The 20,217-nt window shown below is 34.4% G+C and overlaps 1 protein-coding gene across 3 annotated transcripts in view; it reads right to left on the bottom strand.

The window, feature by feature from the left end:
* The window catches only part of LOC118181836 (cell adhesion molecule Dscam1-like), a 1,419,238-nt gene that overhangs the window by 1,174,610 nt on the left and 224,411 nt on the right, over positions 1-20,217 (bottom strand). The window lies entirely within an intron of this gene.

The raw sequence follows: 20,217 nt of genomic DNA, 5'->3' as shown, positions 1-20,217 counted from the left end.
GTTCTAAAGTGCTGGAACTGCGGAGTTGAAGGCCACATACGAAGAAACTGCAAAACACCCCGAGATATGGAAAATAAGACCATTTCTCAGCAACGACGCAGTAAACAAATTAGTGACCATATCGAGGAACGGAGGTTGCCAGATAATGAAAAACCTTGTTTTAAAGCGCTTAAAATTTACACAGTGAGTGGCAACAGTAACGGACTGTCCATTAATGGGAATATCGATGGAGTTCCTTGCAATATGATCATTGACACAGGAGCTAATGTTACCATCATTAGGAAAGATTTAGCTGAACAGTTTAAAGATAAACTTATTTGGACGCCATCCTGTGTTACCCTTCAGACTGCGTCTGGTGACAAGATCGACATAACTGGGAAGTTAAACGTAAACATCACGTTTGGAAGTGCCGCCTACCATCACACAGCATATGTGGCGGATATTACAGATCCATGCATACTCGGATTGGACTTTTTAAGGAAGTACAATTTTTCCTTAGATTTCAAAAACAATAAGCTGCTTTCAGCATCTGATGGCATGACTATCCATCCTCAAAAGGGATCCTCGCCTGGAAATGTCGACGCCTTGTCCGAAAGATGGAGCTCGGGAAGCTGCCGAAATCATACCAGGGTCGAAAAGAAACTCAAGACTACCAGCTATTCTCCATCCCAGAAGCTCTTCGGTCGAGACCTTCGTCTGCCTTGTGACCGCCTGTTTAGTCGCCCTACGGATGCGCCTTCATCGCCTGAGGAACACATCCAAGATGTCTTGGCCCGGTTTGAGGGGATGCACCGTTCTGCACGAAAGCGAGTCAAATTGGCGACAGAGAAAATGAAGACCAGATGCGACACAAGAGCTACTAGACAGAGATCCAACAAAGGAGACAAGGTGTGGTTGTGGAACCCAATTCAACGAAAAGGACTGAGTCCTAAATTAAAGTCACCTTCGGATGGTCCATATAGAGTGCTGAACACGAATGACGTCGTGGTTCGGATCCGTGAGTCTTCGAACTCTTACGACAGGTTAGCTTATTACTATGGCCATAGGACGTAATGTAAATAATTGTAAATAGTATCAGACCATGGTCCTTTATGTTTTTAAATGTGTATTTGATTTGATTTGTATTTAGTATTTGTTTTGTATTTAGTATTTGATAGCATTTGATTTGTTTAAGTTAGTTATTGCATTTATTGTTCATGTTGTTTGATATTGTAATGTAATGTTTATGCCTCAGTTGCATTTATGCCACAGTTGTAAGTTTAGCTTCCTGTCCAGGCATTGTACTGCCCGGGACGTGCAGTCCTTGGGAAGGGGGCAGTGTTACGAATTTGGTGTTTAAAAAGCTAATGTTAGTTCAATTATAAATTAAATGGTTTTATTTCTCGCGCAGTGCAGCGCGTGACGAATATTAAAAGAAAGCTAAGCCGGAAAAATTAAAAATACAAGAGCGCGTGCGTTAAATAAATAAATATCTCTTTTTGATTTCGAGAAAGTGCTGGAAAATTCTAGCGCGAGATTTTAAAATCTTATAAAAGGAGGAAAACATCTCAGATTGTAGTAGTTGCTGCTTAGTTTTGTTGTTGTTTAGAAAACTGCTCTTGTTGATTGTAGCGAATTCGCGGATTAGCTTTCTTTAGCTGTTTTGAATTACGTTCTATTGGACATTTGAGTAGTTAAAAGATAACTACTGTGAGATATTGTAATACTGCATCATAACTTGAGAAAATTTAAGCATTTTGTTGTGATAATAATAAATTTTGTTCATTTTTCATCGGACTTGTGCATTCTTTTCGTAACGAACCCATACGCACGCAACAATTTTTGGTGTCAGGAGTGGAGTTTTGAATGCCAATAACAAGAGGGATGGAAGAACAATTGAGACAGCTCATTACTGCTTTTGCTGATTTCCAAGAAAAGATGGAAGCTGGACAAACATCTTTTAAAGAAGAAATGAAATTGGGCCAGGAATCCCTCATGGAAGAAATGAAAACGGCACAGGAACAAATGAAGTTGGGCCAGGAATCCGTTAAAGGAGAAATGAAATTGGGCCAAGAATCCGTTAAGGAAGAGATGAAATCTCTTAAAAATGAGATGAAAGCAGGTCAGGACGAAATGAAAAGAGAAATTACCTGCGTAATAGAAAATAAATTTGAGGCTATGGAAGGCAGAATAGACGCGGTTGAAACTAAAGTTGGGCAAATAGAAGAAAGAGTTTCTTCGGTAAAAGAACAAGTAGAAGAAAGAATTTCTTCTGTAAAAGAACATATAGAAGAGAGAGTTTCTGCCGTCAAACAACAAATTGATGATAGGGTTTCTGCTGCCGTCGCCAAAGAAGTTGACAGCCTAAAGAAGTGCATAGCGACGGTAGGAAACAATTCTGAAGGTTTCAAATGTTTATCGATGCCTGCTCGTTCCGTTCTGAAACTATCTACATATGATGGGAAGACCTCCTGGCAGGTGTATAGGACACAATTTTCTATCGTTGCGGATGCGAATGGATGGGATTCCCAAGCTAAGGCCTGTCATCTCGCCGCTTCTCTGAGAGCAGACGCAGCGGATATCCTGCAGACGCTTCCCGAAAACCAGAGACTAGACTATCCGGCGCATTGGAACTGCGCTTTGGTGAAAAGTGTTTGAAAGACTACAGCAGGCTTCAACTAAAATCCCGTCAGCAGAGGCCCACCGAAACACTTCAGGAGCTCGCCACGGATGTTGAAAGGCTGTCACATCACGCCTTTTCGGAGTGCCCGACAGAAACAAGAGAAATCCTGTCGCTGCAATATTTCATCGACGGCATCCGGGATCCTGAAATACAAAAAGCTCTTCGAATGGCAAATGTAAAGGACATAAAAAGCGCTCTGTTGTACGCCATGAAATTGGAGGCAGCCCAGCAAGCAACTCTTAGAGATCGCTACCCAGTCAGAGCTGTGCGAGTCCACAACCCAGGGGACCAATTGATGGCTCGTTTAGATGATTTATCCAGACAAGTCGAAGCTTTGATACGAAGTAGGAGCGAGAAGAAAGTGGCTCCAAGGTGTTGGAGATGTGGTAGTGAAGGTCACCTAAGACGGAATTGCAGAACGCCCCAGGGTACGGAATATAAAGCAGATGATTTTACCAGACAAGTCAGTGGCTTGAGACGGAACAGAAGTGAAAAGAAACTGGTTCTAAAGTGCTGGAACTGCGGAGTTGAAGGCCACATACGAAGAAACTGCAAAACACCCCGAGATATGGAAAATAAGACCATTTCTCAGCAACGACGCAGTAAACAAATTAGTGACCATATCGAGGAACGGAGGTTGCCAGATAATGTAAAACCTTGTTTTAAAGCGCTTAAAATTTACACAGTGAGTGGCAACAGTAACGGACTGTCCATTAATGGGAATATCGATGGAGTTCCTTGCAATATGATCATTGACACAGGAGCTAATGTTACCATCATTAGGAAAGATTTAGCTGAACAGTTTAAAGATAAACTTATTTGGACGCCATCCTGTGTTACCCTTCAGACTGCGTCTGGTGACAAGATCGACATAACTGGGAAGTTAAACGTAAACATCACGTTTGGAAGTGCCGCCTACCATCACACAGCATATGTGGCGGATATTACAGATCCATGCATACTCGGATTGGACTTTTTAAGGAAGTACAATTTTTCCTTAGATTTCAAAAACAATAAGCTGCTTTCAGCATCTGATGGCATGACTATCCATCCTCAAAAGGGATCCTCGCCTGGAAATGTCGACGCCTTGTCCGAAAGATCGAGCTCGGGAAGCTGCCGAAATCATACCAGGGTCGAAAAGAAACTCAAGACTACCAGCTATTCTCCATCCCAGAAGCTCTTCGGTCGAGACCTTCGTCTGCCTTGTGACCGCCTGTTTAGTCGCCCTACGGATGCGCCTTCATCGCCTGAGGAACACATCCAAGATGTCCAGGCCCGGTTTGAGGGGATGCACCGTTCTGCACGAAAGCGAGTCAACTTGGCGACAGAGAAAATGAAGACCAGATGCGACACAAGAGCTACTAGACAGAGATCCAACAAAGGAGACAAGGTGTGGTTGTGGAACCCAATTCAACGAAAAGGACTGAGTCCTAAATTACAGTCACCTTCGGATGGTCCATATAGAGTGCTGAACACGAATGACGTCGTGGTTCGGATCCGTGAGTCTTCGAACTCTTACGACAGGTTAGCTTATTACTAAGGCCATAGTACGTAATGTAAATAATTGTAAATAGTATCAGGCCATGGTCCTTTATGTTTTTAAATGTGTATTTGATTTGATTTGTATTTAGTATTTGTTTTTGTATTTAGTATTTGATAGCATTTGATTTGTTTAAGTTAGTTATTGCATTTATTGTTCATGTTGTTTGATATTGTGATGTAATGTTTATGCCTCAGTTGCATTTATGCCACAGTTGTAAGTTTAGCTTCCTGTCCAGGGATTGTACTGCCCGGGACGTGCAGTCCTTGGGAAGGGGGCAGTGTTACGAATTTGGTGTTTAAAAAGCTAATGTTAGTTCAATTATAAATTAAATGGTTTTATTTCTCGCGCAGTGCAGCGCGTGACGAATATTAAAAGAAAGCTAAGCCGGAAAAATTAAAAATACAAGAGCGCGTGCGTTAAATAAATAAATATCTCTTTTTGATTTCGAGAAAGTGCTGGAAAATTCTAGCGCGTGATTTTAAAATCTTATAAAAGGAGGAAAACATCTCAGTTTGTAGTAGTTGCTGCTTAGTTTTGTTGTTGTTTAGAAAACTGCTCTTGTTGATTGTAGCGAATTCGCGGATTAGCTTTCTTTAGCTGTTTTGAATTACGTTCTATTGGACATTTGAGTAGTTAAAAGATAACTACTGTGAGATATTGTAATACTGCATCATAACTTGAGAAAATTTAAGCATTTTGTTGTGATAATAATAAATTTTGTTCATTTTTCATCGGACTTGTGCATTCTTTTCGTAACAAACCCGTACGCACGCAACAATATATTAGATTTATACTTAACTCTCTTCTAACATAGGTATTTTGACACAAAATCGGACTTTTTGTGAAATAACAAGGAACAAAATTAAAATAAATATTTTTTTTTCTATATTTCGATTCTACGACTCAAATTATGCCTATAGATATTAAATTTTAAAATTTTTGGTTATAATTATATGGAGAAATTTAAAAATTTGTCTTGGCGAATTGTTTTTGGTTTGCGACAAGAATAATTCATTTGGCGAACCTCTTCATTTATAGTAACCTATTTTCATTTCCTTTTTATTCATTGTCCAAAAAATTGTCCAAAAAAGGGGAAAAAAAAGATTTCGTTTATACTTTCAAATAATTTTAACAAAGTGCGTAAAACTTATTTTCATTATTATCGCTTATAAGTAATTCGCCAGATTTCAAAACGGGCCAAAATGTAAATTCACATATATCTTGGAAATTTTGAATGCAAAATCTGAATTTTTGCAGGTATGCTTAGAAATACATCTACTGTAAGCAGATGAAGAAATTTTTATATGTTATAATTCAAAAGTTTTTTTTAAAAAATCTATAAAATCTATTTAAAAATAGAAACTTTAAAAATAAATCATAAAAGTGGGTGAATTTTATTTGGAATAAACCTAGATTTCGATATATGAAAGAAAGAATTAGATAGGTTTATAAAAAAGAGATCCTAATAAATATATCTCAAATTCAATTGACATTGAGGAGCTAAAATTTTGACACCTAATTTTTTAAAAAACCATTCGCGCGATTTTTGGGAATCAAGGCGGTTTCGCAAAATTTAAGTCGTAGAATCGCAATATGTAAAAACATGGCGTGTCATTTCAGAAAACGTCCTATTTTGTGCCAAAACGCCTATATTAGAAAAATGCTATATATAAATCTAAAACATATCCTAAGTCGCGCTTTCGAGACAAGGAAAACGCAAGTTGAATTTCGTCAATCGGTCCAGTATAACGAGGGATATAGAATTATCCGCTTTTATTATTTATATATTTATTTATTTATTGGTGCAATGTACATTTTTAATATTTTAATGCTTTAATTTTTAATTTCATTTTACGTCGAAAACAGAAATGCAAAAAGAAAAACCAGAGTTTTTAAAATCTGAAATTCTCTTGGAGTTGAATTTTTATTTTATTCAAGAGTCAAAATTTAGTTTTGAGATGACCCTGGTAGGTGCCATTTTTATTTTTATTTATAATTAAATACTTACGTAATATTTAAGTGTTTCATAATATTTAACCATTTTTGAATGGTATAATAATTTGAATGAAATTATTATACCATTCAAAAATAATATAATAATAATATTTTTTGCAGCATGAGTAGATTACTTTAAAAAGTATATATCCAAAAAGAGAAAATCTGTACTTGGCGTTTGATTTTTAGCTGAAATTTTTGCTCAACTCATGTTAGATTTTTCGGAAGCTAAAATGTTTTCACGATCTGTGCTACATCCATTTTTTTTTTTTTTTTTTTTTTTTTGCAAAGGAAAAGGCTTTGATGTGCACAGGACCGTAGCTTTCCGTGAACTTCGGATTATCTTTCTATCTTTTTATCTTCTTCATCTTCTACTCCCAAACTCGTGCACAAGTGTAGACACCAACTGAAAAATAACTCTGAAATCCCCAAGTACGAACTAGTACAACCTAATCGAAACTGCCAGATATTAACACATTACAACGTTCAAGAAGGTAACATTAGAAAATGACAGTAATCAGTTGTCCGTTTCGATTGTTATAACATTGAGCTGAGGGGCATGTGCAAAGAACTATTGCTCTATAGGTTTATCAAATGCATGATTTAAACAGAAAGTACAGTAAATAATAAATATGTAATACGTTTTAAATTTGTTCTGGTCCAAGCGATTTTTGGAAACATTTGCTACCCGAAGAAAATGCTTCATAAATTTTAATACAGTAATAATTCTGGAAATGATGGAAACGCTAATATATAAAGATATTTATAGAAAATCTTATTCGAGACCCAAAATACAAAATGGCAAATGAGGAATGACAAAAGATGCAGGAATCGTAGATTGGGGGTTCTACTTCATTTCTCCACTTGCCTTACAAACCCAAAAAATATCTAATATCTCTTTATTATATATGTAAATATCTGTAAATGCTGGCCATCATTTTATATTAGCGCTATACATTTAATACAGGTTTGACAAGAATGAGCATACAACCATGAAAAATTAATTTTCAATAAAATTTTCTTATAAAACTAAAAGGTAAGGGGAATTTACACAAGAATGAATATAGAAGCACGGACAATTAGTTTTTAGTAAAATTTTCTCATAAAATCAAAAGTGAAATAATTTTGTTACATCATGCTAGTTAATGGTATGCATATGTTCATTTTTTATTGTAGAATGTAGAATTGTAGAATAAAATTCTTATAAAGAGACTGATTTATTTTTTAAATTGTAAAGTTTATTTTAATTAAAACGTTATTTCTTGTGCTGAATATTTCCTGTACATCTACTTGCAGATTAAATGAGCTTAAATAATGAAAATGAATATAAGTTTATGCAGAAACCTGGCGTCAGGAGCACTATGCTATTCAATCTGCTGCAGTTTTCCTTGTTATTGGTCAGTTAGCGTTCAGTTTTTGTACGTGAGAAGCACGTTAGCATAGAAAACAGGCTCTTATTTTTCAATATTTCATTTTTAAATAATAATACTATATTTGTATTTTCAGCCCGCAAGCAGAAAAAAAAATAAAGTTTTGTTTTGTCGTTGTTGTTATTCTTCGTTAACTTCACGCTCAGGTAGCAGTAAATTTTTCTTACAGGATGTCATTAGATTCCCATTGTTTAGATTTCTATTAACCAGTACTTTAGATAAGTACAGTTACAGCGTAATTATACTAAAATAGTTATTGCTTACATGACACCTGAATAAAATCATAATTAAAAATATAGTAAAGCTTCTGTCATTTTTGCATGTAATATTTATAAAAATATTTGTTTTATTTTCATGGATTGTAGCACCATTGTTTATTATAGTTATAAAATATTGATAATTAATGAGAATAGTTTATGATCCTTCCTTTCAGATGACATTACTTTTAGGATATCTATCACTCGAAGAATTACACGAGGAGCTCTATAATCCTCTCATAGAAAATCAAATTCTTTTTTTTTTCCTTTTCCTTTCCAACGATCTCTCTTCATCGATTCTCCCACTAGAGTAGAGAGGGACAGCAGAGAACATGGCCTAAACTAGTTTCGAATCAGTTGGGCTGCCATTGGGCTAAGTGAAATCAAGTAAAGAGACGGAAGGGAAGTCATGTCTCCAAACTACCTTAACCGAAAAAGGGAGTGAAAGCTAGAGTTGAAAGGAAAGCAGAATGATCTGGGAGAGCAAAATGCGTTGATTGGTCGTTTGCAAGAAGCAAGAAAAGATCCAGACGCATCACATGTGAGTCCGTGCGGAAAATGTCATTACGGGTTGCGATCACTCGCTCTCTGATGACGCAAACACCTCTCTGGCAATGTCCCCGAAGATCTATTGGTGGAAGCTGATTCATAGCAGAAGAAATATTTTTCTCCTATTCACCATTGAAGCCAAGCTTCGTTTTATCATTCTGCAAATTAGGTACTTTATGAATTTTTTTCCTGACAACCATAATAAAGCTGCATTTACGCATGATTCTTTCTGGGACAGTAACAGTCCGTTGAGAATTTAGGATTACTAATACCGATTCCAGTTGAATAATTTTGGTATATTTCCTACGACTGCGATTTTCAAAGATCGGAATTTCGTAAGTTACAAGATATTTTCCATTGGAATTAGAAAATTTAATTATATTTTCGATATAGAAAACCCTGCAAATGATAAAATTTGGATCGAATTGAAGGTATTTAAAATATAATGAATGTACACTTAATCTGATATAAACAGCGTTTGGATGAATAGCAAATATATAAAATATTATGAAATTAATGTCTTCCAGAATATAAATATCCTAGAAAAGAGATCTCCAGACATTTTTATATGTAATACCGATTCATAATTAATTAATACGGTACGTATAAATACTCAAAGTTTATACTGTTATGTTATTTTTCTTCCTTTGGTACGTCTGTTACGGGGTTCGTACGAATTTGTAGTGAATAATGACAACAGCACTCGATGAAGTATCGAAACGCACTTTATTAGCCAGTATTATTCAAAACAGCTCCAATAGCACGTTTACACAGCCCTCGAAGATCTGCTATTAACATGCTGAAACTCAATGACACAGCCTTCACACGATCAGGCAATAACGGTAAAGACAGCTTCGCTGCAAAGCACCAGAGTACAGCTCCCGACTCTGCTCGGTCTTTCTCGGAACTCCACATATTCTCGAGACTCTCCACGCTACAACTCGCGATACACTAGAGTACAGCTCCCGACTCCTCGGTTCAGTCGTTCCCGGAGCTTAACGCACTCTCTCGACGATGCACTAACCGCGATACACTAAGAGACTCTTTCAGTGTACTCGACGACCTACTCGGCACTCGCTGACCGACTGTCAACTCGATGGACTCTCTAACTCCACGCGGACTAACTCTCCTCGTACCAACAGGGTTTATATAGCTTTTGGCTGGTGTTCGGGAACATTTTGGACTAAACCAGTAAGAATTCGTTCCAGAAGGTTCTCCATCCGTCAATAGCACATCGCCAATTTTGTCGCCAAATTAAGGAGTTCTCGCTAAATGTGGCAACACTAAAACTGCTTTGCGGGGAAGCCATCTTACTGCGCCTTGACATTTCGTAACAATACTAATATCCCGAAAGCATTTTTTGTTACCGTGATTGTCTTTTCATCGGTTTATACATAAATCCTTTGTTAACTTTTTAAAACTTTATAGCAGAATAGTTTTCCTTAATTTGAATACACTATAAGGCAGGGGGGAAAAAACAGGGAAGAAGCTTCAAAAAGGAGTTATCCGAATAGGACGAAAATGGGTAAATGTTATGTATACTGCGAAAAAAAAGGGGGGAACTCTTCAATATCTCCCGTTCTACTGGGCCGATTGACGAAATTCAAATTGCGTTATTCATGTCTCGAAAGCGCGACTTAGGATATATATCAGATTTATATATAGCACTATTCTAACATAGGGATTTTGGCACAAAATCGGACCTTTTCTGAAATAATATACCAATTTTTTCCATATTTCGATTCTACGACTCAAAGTATGCCTAAATATAAAATTTTGTAACATTTGGTGGGAAATTGATGGAGAAATTCAACAATTTATGTTGGCGCTTTTTATTCAGTTTGCGCCAAAAATAGTTTACTCCTCGAACTTCTTAATATGTGGCAACTTATTTTCATTTCCATTTTTACATAGTGCGTGAGAGGAAAAAAATACCCAATCGTTGCTTCTTTCAAATAACGTTCTTTATATTATATTTTTAATTATAACTGTTTTTAAATTTAAGCAATTTTTTCCTTTTTCGAATTTCATTTTAATTGTTTAAGTTGCATAGTTTCTTTTGAATAACTGTTTTAAAAATTTCTATTTACTCATTCGAATTGCATGGTTTAAATAAAGGTGCATCGTTTATTTTTTTGTTAAAATAGTTTTCTTTATACTATATTTTTTGCCATAGTTATTATTTTAGATAATTTTTAAATTTTTAGACTATTATTTTAATTGTTTGTGTTGCATTTCCCCTTCCGATAATTGTATTAAAATTTTCTATTTATTCATTCGAACTGAGCATTTTAAATATATTTATTAAAATAAATCTTCCAGAATTGGATTTTATTTGTTTGAATTGCGTTTCTACCGGAATAATAGTTTGTGACCCAGACTACTATGCATTTGAAAACTGCATATATTAAAATAGAAAATACAGTAAAGCACGGTTAACTCGCCTTTGAATGTTCCGTTCAAAAAAGATATAAATAAGAAAGATATATAGCGAACATTTTAACTTAAGATGTTTTGCATACATTGCGTTAAACAGTTTTATCATTGTGCCCATTGCTTTACACAATATTATCATCCTACATTTAGTTTCTTAAAATGTTTTCCATATTTTAATCAAATATTTTATTTTTGAAATCGCAAGAATCAAATATCATAATATTAAAAAAAAAAGGTTTAAACTAAAAAAAAAAAAAAAAAAAAAAAAAAAAAAAAAAAAAAAAAAAAAAAAACTAAATTTTACGCAAAAATTTATTTTTCTTCTTAGTGGCTTGCTCTTTTTCTTCAGCATTCTATAAGTATATTAAAAAGCATCAAACTTTTCGAAACAACTTGGTATTTCTGACATTCATTTTAAATAAAGATATCGCCTTCCATTTCATAAAGGCCACAAACTTCCGAGCGGTAAAGTCGCTGAACGCTGGTAGTTCACTCCGGGGTTCGAATCCCAGTAAACGGACTGGTTGCATGGGCGTTTTTGTGTTTTTTCTCATATGTAAGGTGTATGCCAGCTGGTTGCCCTTAGAAAGTTCTTGACGAAGGCATCCTTCCTTTTAAGCAGATAGCCCTGCTTTGCTGAAATTTAATAATCCAATTTAATCCATTTCATCAGTATTTGGTCAGAGCCTTTATCAATCTTTGTGGCTAAGCATTTTGAAGGCATGAGATGAAAGGAAAGATTAGTTTCATCAAGAGGGAAAATGTCTTTAAATGATATCCATATACTTTTTAGAGACATCAGGAATTTTTGGAAGCAGAAGACTTGATAAATGAGCAATGCATTCGCCGGAAATCGAACCACGGACCTCTCGAATACGCGCCGAGCGTGTAGACCACCACACTGCGAATGCACACGAAGAAGACGTGAGAAAAACTCCCCTCTTTTAAAGGACGATTGGGGATTAGGGGACCCAATCGCTAAATCCTGGTGGTGAAGTATCATCATTCACCACCTTTTAGTTTGGGCGCCGCTGTAGAGACATTAAGTTTTTTTTTTTTTTTTTTTTTTTTTTTTTTTTTAAAGAGCAGAGGAAATGAAAAATGAGCAGTGCCCTCCCTAAGAACAAGGAAACGCTGATAACATAGAAAGGTCATATGGGACAGAATAATAATTCAGTTTTCCAGGCTGAAGCAATTGCGATTCGTAAAGCTATCGAGTTAACAAGCCCTCCAGTAGGATCCACTGTTAATATTCTTACAGACAGCCTCTCGGTCATATATGCCTTACGAAATCCCAGACATCATTCTCCTATCATAGCGGAGATTCAGGACACACTGAAGGAGCGTTCGTCGACAATGAATATCCTCATATCTTGGATAAAGGCACATGCCGCCATTCGAGGCAATGAGGAAGCCGACAGGCTAGCAAAAGAAGCAGCTCACAATATAGATGCACAATGCGTAATTACCAAACTCCCGTGGTCTCACCTTAAAAAAAGTGACAAGTACAGCAGCTCAGAACCAGTGGCAATGGGAATGGGACTCTACCGAACAAAGCAGGAAGACCTATGAATATTACCATAAAGTTTCGCTCGATCGTCTCGAGTCATTTCCCCACAAATAACGAGATTTGTGACAGGGCACGGGCCTTTCCCCTCCTATTACTATGAAAGAGGAACTGCAAATACCGAAAGGCATTGGTACATGTGTCTGTGGAGGCATTGGTAAACCAGACCATTACTTGACCCAATGCCCTCTAACCGCACAGTGGCATGTGCAGCTTCCGAAACAGGCAACTTTTCATAAGCTTTATCTGATCAAACAGCCAGTATTTCGCATCAAAATATGTAAGATAATGCAGAAACGGAAGGAATTGGGAACAGATTTGTGCAGTGTGGAGTAGTTCCTTGTCAATCTCTCTTCTCTCTCTCTCTCTCTTCTATCTTTTTTTTTAATTTAGTTATTATTATTATTATTATTATTATTATTATTATTATTATTATTATTATTATTATTATTATTATTATTATTGTATATATTATGAAACATGTATGTATTACGGCCCACTGTATATATTATGAAACATGTATGTACTATGACCAATGAAAATTATTATGAACTACTATGTATGTATTATGTAACATGCTCAATATATTATGAGCTATGTAAGCAAGTATGAACTATGTAAACCACTATGTATTATGTAACAGGCTCAATATATTATGAAACATGTATGTACTATGGCCAATGAAAATTATTATGAACTATATGTATGTATTATGTAACAGGCTCAATATATTATGAACTATGTAAGCCACTATGTACTATGTAAGCATGTATATGTATGAACTACGTATGTAAGCATGTATTTGTATGAGCTATGTAAGCAAGTATTATGAAAGATCTATGTATTATGAACTACTTGTATATAAGCATGTACTATGAATTATGTAACTATGTAAGCATGTATACAGGACCAATGTATGCCCTTATAGGCCCCATGAGGTCTTGCTCCGGATAGTTGCGGAACCTGGACTAGACCCGCATAGTCTTAGTAAGCCGCACGGGTGTCCAGATTCTGCTCTCAACTCAACTCAACTCAACTCCCTTATAACGTCAATGGATAAATTCCTGAATCTTCAAATAATTCGACTAAGAAATCATGCGATGTTTCGTTTATGATACGATATGATGTTCTATGACGTAATTTAAATTTATACAACCATATAGTCGTAAAACAGTCGCTCTTCAGTTTAATCTACAATGATATGGTTTTTGTCTTTTCTGTTAGTACTAACTCAATTGCAGCTATTTGCTCGTATGTCCGTCCAAGTGTTTTCTCTTTGAACACCCAGCTTCCTTGAAGTAGATTTCCCTTTATATTTTTGCTTCTCTCCCCCTCCCCCCAATTCCCTTCTTTACTTCTTCATTTGTTTCCAGTGTTCACACAAGAAAACTAAGTTACACTTCCTTAAATTTTGTATTCCTATCATTTTTTTAAATATCAGTTGCATTAAATGCAATTTTAAAGCAAAGTCCAAAAGAATATGTCCGTGACCAAACTTACCGAGCTATAACTATATATCTACACCTATTTATCCTTTTGCATCTCGGAAAATTGTTATTTGCAATGTCATGGCAAAGCGAAGAAATATTTGGTGTTTGTGTTTTGTACCGCCGATGGGGACGATCTGCGAAGATGCTGTCTGGTAGCTTATTGCTTTATTAAAATTAATGAATATCATTCTTGAATATAGCAAGACGATGCTAAATAACATATAGCAGATATCGAAGTGGAGATGTCGGCAGAGATTTTTGGTGATTGAATAATTTCTAAAGACTACGACCATCGAGACTTCTAACACTTAGACCTCTTTCTGCGTGTATGTGATTGTGAAATATAAGAATTAAAGTATATTCATAAATAATGACATTACTATTATATGCCGACATTCCAAATCCCCAAATACAAAAGAGGAAACTTCAAAGTGCAGCTAAGATAATGAAAAAAGATCACACAAATGTGCAAATAAGAGAGATATCATTAACAACATATGTTTGCTTTTCCCTTCTCTCAGGAAAATAGCACAAGTGGTTTTGCAATAACGGAAAACTTAACCCAAACCTAATCATACATCATATGTTGTACGCAAACTGTATATAATATGCATGTATATTTATTGTTTTTACAGAAGGTTCAGTTTTAAATTGAACATTTTCTGCAAGTGTTGAATATTTTTAACTTAAAAAACTTCCTTGATATTTAATTATACGAGTATTCCACTTTAACGTAGAGATAAATGTCAAATGATATAGAACTGTTATTTGTAACTGAGCGAGCACTAATCTACTACATTTCCAAGCAAACGAAATTCAACTACCTGCATATAAATGTTGTAAAATACCTTACCTCTTTGCTGTTAATCTAATGAAGATTGAAAAGAGACTAAAGATACCACAAGCTTATGCAAATGTAGTAAGATCCTTACATACAGTGGGAGTTTTACAAAAATATATCTTGTTATCAGTGCCCAACTTTTATAAATCTCAACGAAATTTTTACTTTTATGTAGGCAGCTCGAAAAGAAAATGCAAAATCGCAGACAATTGCTTGAAATAAAGAGCAGATATCAGCCCAAACAAAAGGATACTATTCTTTTTTTTCACGATAAAAGATCATTGGGACCGGTAACGACAACAACATTCGAAAAGGGTTTCTAGAAATATTGCTTCCTTCTCCAAAACCGTATTTGCAGGGGTGGGGGAAAAGAAAAACCTCATAACCTTCTTTTCTGGAAATAAAAGCTCGTTCTTGAACTGAATACGTTAAGTATGAGAAAGACGCAAGTCACAGAGTTCCTAAAATAAGTTTCTTTCTAGCGCATTGGTACCTTACGAAAAGTTTCGATTTATGAAACATACCATGAAGTAGTTTAGTAAGAGTTTTGCAAAAAGCATCAAAATATGCACTAGAATTTTAACGAATTTTGGTTCTTTTCTGGAGTACTGAAAACATTTTACTTTCTTTAATATCGCAGAATATTTATTATCAGAATATGCGGCACAATATTTTGCATCAGAACAATAATATCGATATGTGGATTTTGATACCTTTTTGCGGCGGAGTATTATTTCCAGCAACTGTTTAATCTTAATCTTTGTCAATGATATAAGGAAGTAATAATCATAAAATACAACTAAATTTCGTGATTTACTAAATTATATATTACTGAATCCAGAATTCAATTTTACTTGCTTAATAATGAGTAATAGATATATGTATTATTGTCGTGAATAATTCCCTTAAGTACGACTTACTTTTTGTTGATGACATATGTATTTAAGGAAATGATTGTCACACTGATTTTAATGAAACGAAATACAATTTAATCGTTAGATGGAAAGTAAAAAGTAGAAAAAATGCTGACAATTATAATGAATTCAAATCTCCGTTTCCAAGGAATTATTTTTAAAAAATACAAAATAAATTATGTCTAAGAGGCACGTGTTCATTGATTTAAAAGTAATTTAGAAAGATAAAATGAAACTTATAACTAAATCACTAAACTCAGTAAAGACAAACTATTATTGAAAATTATTCTTTGGGCCATTTTGTAGGAATGGGGCAACATAATCCCAAAAGATCTTTCTTTAATCGCCTTTATTCATTGTATTTTTGTATGAAGTACCCGTGCGATTTTTATTAGTTTATAACCAATTTCAAATGAGTACTGCAATATGATCTGTTACGGAACTCTTTTGAACTCCACGGGCAATGCTCGGTGCCGGTCTAAACAACACATAATTTTGCTTGACTTTGAACTCTGGCAGAATTTTACAACCAATAGAAGCATTGTTGTTTAGAGATCGCCTATTATAACATGCAGTCAAAATTCCCATTTTCAAGTAACATACATTTAATTTTTAATTATTTGTTTTTTTAATTTATTAGAAGAAAGTTCAGATTTTTGAATAAATAGATTACTTTTATAACAATTTACTTTTAAATACTTCATTTCCGGAACATATATTTCACTTTAATTAGAATCATTAAATTGTATTAAATTGCCAACATCTGACAAATGTTGCTTTAAAAATTTATATAAGTATGAAAATCCTAATAAATTTTTACTCATTGTAATCATTCATCATTGGAATCACGAGAAAGAACTTATTACGTCTTTTATTTTTAAAGACTGTTGACATTTTCATATTTTATCATTAACTTCTAAGATTTACATGAATTATTTTAGATAGTTAACCCTAAACTTTAAACATGTTTTAAAATCGTGAGGTAAGGAGATACAATGTCTTGACGTGATTCAAATGTGATTAACAGTGGCAAAATTTGGACAACATTTACCCGAAACCTCTCCATCAAATATAAATGAACCTTCAAAGTCTTTGCAGGAAAGCTTATCAAGGTATTTCATGCTGCGTTCGTAAACATTATGGTAGTTATTATAAGAATTAAATATGTCTCAAATTCCGCGCTTTATTGACAGGCGTTCCATCAAATGCAACTGAGCAGAAAGTCCTATATGAATGATTCATTCTATCTTTCAAATAAGTGTAAAATCTCAACTATTTAACTAACATTCTCCTAAATACTTTAAATTACCAATTCTAATTCTGCACCTCCCATATGAAATTAAATTATTCACTTTAATCTAAAACTGTGATGTGGATTGCTTTCTCTTGAATTCTAAGTTTCAACTTTGGACACGTAGTAAGAGAAAATGCAGTTATCTCAGGCTTTCAAAATTTAAGTCTTTATGCGATAAATAATAAATGTTAATTTGCCATTTATAATGGTTATAACTTCAGTGGGACTATTTTTATCTATAGTAACAGTGACCATTGCCAAGAAATACCTCAATGTAGGTAAATGGATTATATCAAAACAGTGATTCTATTCTTGCCAAATGGCATAAGCACACTCTTTGTCCATTGCAAAAAGGTGCTTGAAATAACTTACACGGCTGCGCAACGTACACCGCGCATGGGCTTCGAATTAAAGAATGTTATGCAAAATTTTCCTTTTGATTATTTTGTTTTTGCTACAACGCACCATAAACCAGAAATAGGTAAAACGCAGGCTATTAAAATATAATATAAAATTCTAGTGACTGTGCAAATGTTTTAAGGGTAAATTAAAACTATATTTAATTGAGGTGGGTAAAGGAAAAAAAAAATATTCGGATGCCAGTGATGAAAGTAGGAGCATTAACTACAGATAATCCTAATAAGTAGACTAATAAGTTAAATCAGGAATAAACCTCATTATTATGTAAATCCTGTGCGTAATTTTAAATATACTCTTTAGAATTCCATTACAAGGAGATATAGCTTTTCCACGCGTGCTGTCGAAGTGTAATTGGTAGCTCATTCGATCAGCAACCGAAAAATCCGGGGTTTGAATTTCAGCGATAGCATACTCGATTTTATATGTGTGCTACTCCAGAAAAGAATATAGTAAATATAAAAAGCCTTCTTACTAGTTACTTCTTACTTCTTACTAGTTAAATGAAAAAAAAATGCTCTTCATTGTGATTTTTTGTATACATGAAATCCTAATACGATAAAACTGTTTATTCGAATGCGAAATGAAAACGTAATAACAATTTCATACCTTAAGTAACAAATGAACATAACCAAACTTTTGTCATTCATTGCCAATACAGAATGTTAATGTTTATTTTACCATGCATTTTTCATACATTGCAGTTCTGAAAAAAAAAAAAAAAAAAAAAAAAAAAAAAAAATCATTACTCTACTATTATTACTGCAGCTTACCTTAAATTAGAAAATTGTCGAAAAATGTGTATTCTTCTGCATTATAAGCGCTTTTTCAGTATTTATATTATAAAAACAATTTGCATGTATAAGTTTAATATATTTTAGAAATTTATTCTATGTAGTTAAAGACTACAACAAAGTATATTTATTCAGCCAAAATAAGTAGCGTACAATTGAAAACAGTATCCAAGTGCCATTAATTTCTTCCCGTAAGCGTCTTCTTTCACCCCTGATGTTCTAACTGTTTTCACATGCAACTGATTTTTTTAGTTTCACATAGAGCTAATAAGAATTCAACACTGCCGTAGTCTGCTAAACTTTATTGTTTAGCAGAAAATAATTCATTTTTGGACAGATTTAGTATTTACTTCTGTTACTTGAAGACATAAAAAGAAAACTATAGGATTTTACATAAAAAAAGCTTTGAAAAAGATACCAAAAATCACACTTTTCTGACGCGATCTAAAGATGTGCATTGTCGGTTTATGTTTTCTGTGGCTATAGATAAAAATAAGACATTCATCTAGTATAGGGAAAGAGTCATGATGATCTTCCTAAATTTAATTGTACATTACAATAAGAAAACAGAAAGGAAGACGTTTAAAATTTCCAGCACGTTTTGTAGACTCTCAAAGTATCCTCCTTCCTGCAAGGGAAATTGTTCGCTGTATAATCCATTTCAATGCAATTTCTTGTTGCTACTGCTTGATTCATCCGTTCTGACGAGTGAGCTTTAACAGACTTTAGATCTTGCATGTAAAGTGCGAACAGTCCGCTTAGCAAATCGGAGAAACAAATGCGCAGTTCAAACTTTAAATTATCATTCCATATAAAATTATGGGACTTCAAGTAGAATGAGTAAGGGAGTGTGATTATGACAAAGCCTAGAGGGCTATCTGCCCAAGGGAAGAGATGCTTTCGTGGAGGACTTTCTAAGGGAAACTGGCTCGTATACACATTACACATGGGGAAAACCACCAGCTCTTTCGCGGGATTCGAACCTCGGACCGAACTACCAGTGTCAAGCGACTTTACCGCTCGGCCACTGGTGGGCTCGGACTTAAGTAGAAGTGAAAAACAAAGTTTTATTATAAGCCAACGTAAGTTAATATACCTTAAGACGATACATTTGTGGGCGAAATTCTTCTCTCACCCTCGTCCTGAAATGATAGTTTCAAATGATAGCTATCACTATCATTTGAAGACGGGTTTGCTTGCAGCCAAAGGTGAATTGAGGGTTAGATATCTGCCCTTTCTACCGAAGTTCAATAATATGTATAGGATTTGTTATAAAATATTATGAACGTTTTCCTATCTATTGCTATTATCTACATAATAGTATATTATTTCTTGGTAAAATTTAAAGGTACACCGACTTCCAAACTGTTTTGCATCTTAGCCTTTAAATTCAGATATTTCAAATAAAATTTTTCTTTCATATTAAGACCATGTAGATGAGGAAACTTTTAATAACATTTTTATTATTGTCTAACTATATAAAAGGTGATTGGGGAGAATTTAAGAAGTTGGATAAATATTAACTGTAATGTTCTTCTCAGTGGAATATGAGATATTAGAATGAACAGATGAATGGATTAGTCATTACAGTACATCGGTGCATGGGATAAATTACTTTCATTCCTGATACGTATAATTATAAATTTACGTGAATCATAAAATTGATAATAAATATTTTTTTCCTAGGTGCGAAGGAAAAACATGTTTAAAAATATTCAAATGTATCTTCAAATGTTTTTCTAAGTACTTTACCTAGCATTATTACTTACACATGCTTTTGAAGCATGCTCAACTGAGCAAAATAAAAATATTAAAAACGCATACAGAGAGAAAGTGTGTGTGGGGGAGAGAGAGGGAGGAAATATACTTTATTCGAGAATTCTTATAAATATTATCACATCATTCTCGAGAAAATATTGTACTATTTTAACCTGTTTCGGGATTAATAATGTGCTAGTTTTCAGATATGAATACTGAGGGAACACATTTTTAAAACTTGGGAAAAAAAAAGTCATATCTTATTTTTTT

This window comes from Stegodyphus dumicola, chromosome 5 (assembly GCF_044657685.1).
Source record: "Stegodyphus dumicola isolate Sdum_Otavi_A_Nest chromosome 5, ASM4465768v1".
Taxonomy (NCBI): domain Eukaryota; kingdom Metazoa; phylum Arthropoda; class Arachnida; order Araneae; family Eresidae; genus Stegodyphus; species Stegodyphus dumicola.
The sequence above is the reverse complement of the archived record's forward strand: the minus strand, read 5'-3'. Positions and strand labels throughout refer to the sequence as shown.